Here is a 6,000-nt window from a genome sequence, read left to right on the forward strand (position 1 = left end):
CAACGGTTTTTGGGACCCGGTGCAGAATTTGCGGGGCCCCATATATATATATATATATTAATTTACTGATTGTTTATAGAAATCTATGTTCGTGTTATCATATAACTAGAATCCGGATTTATATGTGTTACAGGCAAAAGTCGAAATCGGGCAAACCTCAGAAATGCCCAAGCAAAACGCGAACTGCCCACAATCCTTTGGCAAAATGTCATATTTCGGCTTTTGACCGGGCAAACCTAGTTATGACCAACCTCATTTGGGCAAAACCGCCAAAATCGTATAGGTACTGACTTTTATCGTAAAGGCAAAACCGTAGAGTCTTAAATATGTTTGCTTACATTAAATACGATTTTATTACGATTATAGATGATCACGCGTATCTTGTTAATTTATCACTGATATTGTATTTTATCAACTCGTTATATTAAAGGTATACAAAATACACCTTATCTAAATGGTACAATATTGTACTGATACTATATGAACTAGTATTTTTGTGAGCTTATATTAGTTCGTCTTTAGCAATGGTTAACGAAACGTGTGTGTCTGATTTTAAAACTAAATTTGAATTAAAACTTAATGAAATTACAAAAAGTGAATATAGTGCTCTAATAAAATACGATGAACTCATAAAAGAGGTAGAATAAGCAAAAGTCAATTCAAAGAAAATAACGAGCGAATACAGAAGACTAAATAAATTTGACGTACTCACAATCGGTGAGTCTAAAAAATTAATAGTTCCACCAAGTAAAACCAATGGTGACATTATTTATTTTGTAAAATGCAATGAAATGTTTGACATATTGCACATGGCTCATATAAATTGTGGTCATGGTGGTCGAAACCGAATAGAGCATTCAATAAAACAAAAATATAAATATATTACCAGGGATATAATATTATTATATTTAGATACAGTAATATGAAATATGTAATAAAAAACACGCTCATCCCAAAAAAGGTTTAGTAATAAAATCAATTATATCTAAAACTTTTAATTCTCGTGCACAAGTTGATCTGATAGATATGCAAAGTAATAAAGATGATGATTTTAAATTTATTTTGGTTTACCAAGACCATTTTACTAAATTTGTTTCTTTAAGATCTTTAAAAACAAAAACGGCAAGCGAAGTTACATACAATCTTATCAATATTTTTGTATATTTGGAGCTCCATGCATACTACAATCAGACAATGGTAGAGAGTTTGTTAATCATATTATAAATGATTAAGTTCTAATGTGGGATGGTTTAAAAATAGTACACGGGAAGCCACGTCAATCGCAAAGTCAGGGGAGTGTTGAGCGAGCTAACAAGGACATCGAAAAAAATCATTTATGCTTGGATGGAAGAAAATCAATCTAGGAAATGGAGTGAAGGATTGAGATTTTGTCAATTTTCCAAAAATAGTGCTTATCATGCTGGCATGCCTAACCTGGCAGTGCTAACCTGGCATCAAACAACCTCCATATGAAGCTATGTTTGGAAAAAAAGTTAGTCATGGATTAAAAATCGCCTACTAATAGATCAGTGAAGAACATTGCCTACAAAGAAGTTTTGTAGATAACATATTGAAAAACTATTAGTAAAACATTTATTTTGAACCTTTAGTGCTAAAATTTATCGTGAACAAAGCTTCTGCTGCCAAAATCTATAACTTATCGAATAGGTTATGATAATAATCATTATCTTAAAAACTAAATTAATATGTATAAAATATTATTTCAAAAATCTTAATTAATTTAAATTTCAATAGATTTAATAAAATTTAATCTTGGCAGGTTACATACATTTATATACTTAAACCCGGCAATGAAGGGTAATTCAGCTAGTAATTATATATTTTTATTGTGATTTAATAAATTAATTTAGGTAAGTGATAAATTTGTTCCAAGAGGTATCCAATGAAATTAATTATATTTTATTTTACATATTTTTACATATTTTGCCATAAGTAAAATTTTTTAAATATTTCTCAATAATTCCATTTTTAAAATGATTTTAGTTCAAAGTTTAGTTTAGGACTCGTAGAAGAAGCTATAAAATGCGTAGAATAAGTTCACAAGTAAAATGCACAGTGTATTAAACAAAAATTCTGGTTTAAACTGTCTAAAATTAATTAGAGATATACATTGCGGAATGAATGGGGTAATATTACAGAATGAGCTCACTCCTTTGAGCAGTGGAAAAATGAAATTTGCACCCATTACCTCTGTTGAAGTCGAGCACTCCTTTATTCGGTACAAATCTGTACTACTATGTATATAAAATTTGAATATAATCGGATAATTTTAACCCGTGCCCCAAATCCCTTAAAGTTACTATCATAATAAACTATAGACATGTCTGTAAATATAAAAATACCCCATCGATACAGTTCATATTATAATCGCACATAGTCCGTTTTTATCTTAATGCTTTTTGATATCTAACGTGATTATGTGAATCATAATTGTGACGACCGTGAATGTTCGTATTTATCATTAGTTATTGCAAAGTCACTGGTGTTGTTACTGTAAAGTACATTTGTAAAATAGATGTTATAATGTCACTAGTATACGAACTTCGCGATCAAACGAAAATATATTTAATCGGAGACGATGCAAATTAAATTATAGGCAGTAAGTTACCATCCAATATGCAAGTGTTAAAGGTTTTATTTTATAATCTTAGAAAAGTGAAGCTTAATGTGAGACAGAGTTGCTCTTTAGTTTTAAAAAAAAACAATTATATTTTGGGAAAAAACGCGAATACCAACTAGAAATTTTCAATGTTGTATTGAAAAATTAGAAAAAATGTATAATGAATGGAGAAATTTACAGAAACATGCAACAAGAAGAAATGAAAATCAAATAAATAAGGAAAAAACAGTTTAAAGATCAATTAGAAGATTTATATGATATAGCTCATGCCAATGCTATGCAGATGATAAGTTTGGAGGATGATAAAAAATTTTTGACTTTACAACGTCATAAAGGAAGGCCTGGTTATTTATCTGGTGTAAATTATGCATTTATGAAAAAAGTTAAAGATAAAGAAGAAAGACAAGAGAAACTAACTGCTAGAAAAAAAACGTCATTAAATTGAACAATGTGCTGCTACTTTTAATAAATGTAAGATCGTTATTTTTTTAATCATACCTTTATTTTTAATAAATTATTAAATCGTTTTTTTTTTTTTACTTTATTTTGTTGAATCTACTGATTTCAGTGATGACGATTTTTCCGATGAAGTTCCAAGTACAAGTGAAATTGACTGTTTACCAGTATCTTCTACAGAATATAATTCTAATATAATAGATACTTCACAAACTCAACTCACCGTCAATAATAAAACACGAGGTAGAAAAGAAATCATGACAACCAAATTATCTTCAGCCATTGACCGTTGTAAAATTAGTGACAGAGATACAATTCACATAATAATTGTAGTAGCAGAAGCACTTTAAGTTGAAGTTAGCGATTTAATTGTGAACAGATCTTCCATAAAACAGTATCGCGAGCAATCGCGTATGATTTTAGCAAACAATATTCGTAAAAAGTTTTCAACATCTGAATTAAATGCAAAAGTCTTACACTGGGATGGTAAATTGCTCCCTGATTTAACTGGAAAACAAACTGTTGATAGATTGCCAATTGTTATAACTAATAATGACAGTGAACAACTATTAGGCGTACCTAAATTATTACAAGGTACTTCAAAAGCTCAAGCAAAAGCTATTTACCAATACCTATCTGGGTGGGGATTAATGGATCACGTAAAAGCAATGTGCTTTGATACGACTGCGATAAACACGGGTTAGTTAGTATAGAAACATACAATTTTATAATAAAATATTTATTTTAATATAATTTTTATAATGATATTTATTTTTAATAATTCAAGCATTTAAATGTTTGTACTTTAGGCCGAATCGGCGGTACATGTATATTACTTGAACAATGGTTGGAAAGAAGTTTATTGCATTTACCCTGTCGCCATCACATTTTTGAGATAATTTTGAGAAGTGTTTTTGATCATAAATTCGGTTCAACATTTGGACCAAACGTCCCTTTATTTCAACGGTTTCAATTAGCGTGGCCAAGACTTAATCTCAACAACTTCAAACCTGGAGTTCAAGACACTAAAGTTAGTCAACATTTAAATAATTCGACTGAATGTATTTTAAAATTTTGCATGTCTGAATTAACTAAGATTCAATGTAGGGAAGATTACCGAGAATTTCTTGAACTAACTGTTATATTTTTAAATGGCACTCCTGCTCGTCAAATCTTTTTTCGAGTTCCAGGAGCAATTCATCATGCTCGCTGGATGTCGAAGGCCATTTATTGTTTTTTTATGTTATATAAGAATTTAAATTAAACAAAAGAGAATACGATTCAGTTCGTGATATTTGTATTTTTATTGTTCTTTGCTATGTTAAAGCGTGGTTTAATGCACCAAATGCTTGTGTTGCACCACGCCAAGACTTACAATTTTTGCGTGATCTTTATGATTATAAGACAATAGATGAAAATTTATCTGAAGTTACACTAAAAAAATTTATCAATCATCTATGGTATTTGTCTCCAGATTCAGTTGGGTTTGCGTTTTTCGATGATGAAATTTCTGACGATACAAAAATTAAAATAGTTCAAGCTTTAAAAAAAGATAATAATGTAGATGGAGACTCAATTAATGTAGAAAAACGATTATGTGTAAAATTAAATTAAATACCAAGTTTTATAAATAATACGATTGAATCATTTATTTCAGATAAAACTTTAAATTTTTTTTAAAAGGTTCAATATAAATTATAACTTTATTGAAACATCGCCATCAACTTGGGAGAACAATTTAGAATACAAACGGGGTAAATAAATTATCAACAAATTACAAATTGTAAATGATACGGCTGAACGAGCTGTTAAATTAATTGAAGATTTTAACAAAATTGGTTCAAAAAATGAAGAACAGAAGCAGTATATTCTTCAAGTTCTCACGGAATACAGGCAACAGTATTCAAATTCAAACAAAATCACTCTTATGGAAAAATTATAATATATGCATGCAAAATAAAATATTGGTAGACATTTATTAAAAAATGTATTAATTATTATAAATTGTTTATAAAATTAAAATTCGTTTTTTCTTACAAAATATGTATTTATTATTTAATTTTTTCGTTAATTTTATGAATTACCTACTCAATTTTTTAAATATATTAATAACGTGAAACTTTTGAGAGCTTTGAGGCACGGGTTAAACTTATCCGATTATGCTCAAATTTTGTATGTATTATTTTTATACATATTGGAACCTAATTAGGGGGATCGATCACAAAAATTTAAACATTCAAAAATAAGGACACCCTAATGTACATGGTATCTCATTGCCATTAAAATCAAGGTTCAATATCATAATAATTTCAATTCAAGTGTCTTAATTTTTTTATTTTAATTTTTTGCCATTTATAAAGAGATTTTTAATTTTTTTGTATTCCATATTTTAATTTTTTTATCACTTATAAAGCGATTTGTTATTACATTTATATTTACATATATTGGTTTTTTAATATAACTTTAATAATATTTATATACAAGAGGAAGTTTGATGAAGATTGTTTAGTTGAAGCTACAATTAACCATTATATAATTAAGCTTAATATACTTTAGCTCAATGCTTCTCAACGGAGGCGATATCGCTCCCTGGTGGTCGATGGAGGAGTACCGAGGGTGGTGAGCTCATTTTGGGCGATTAGGGGGCGGTGAACTTTTTTTCCATTCAAATCTATTAAAAAAAATTCCTAGATTGGACTGATATAAAATTATCGATATCTTTATTTTCATAATCGTATATTTTATTTGATTATAAAATTATTCGTTTTTAGTATTCTGATTTGATATCAAAAGTTTTCATTGTTTTAACATTTTGGCCTTTGTTTTCAGTGATATATTGTCATCAAAAAATGCTAATGTTGTTACTTCTGGTGTTAGGTACCACCATATATTCCGAACTATAA

This window comes from Sipha flava, unplaced genomic scaffold (assembly GCF_003268045.1).
Source record: "Sipha flava isolate LNK unplaced genomic scaffold, YSA_version1 176_pilon_pilon, whole genome shotgun sequence".
Classification (NCBI taxonomy): Eukaryota; Metazoa; Arthropoda; class Insecta; order Hemiptera; family Aphididae; genus Sipha; species Sipha flava.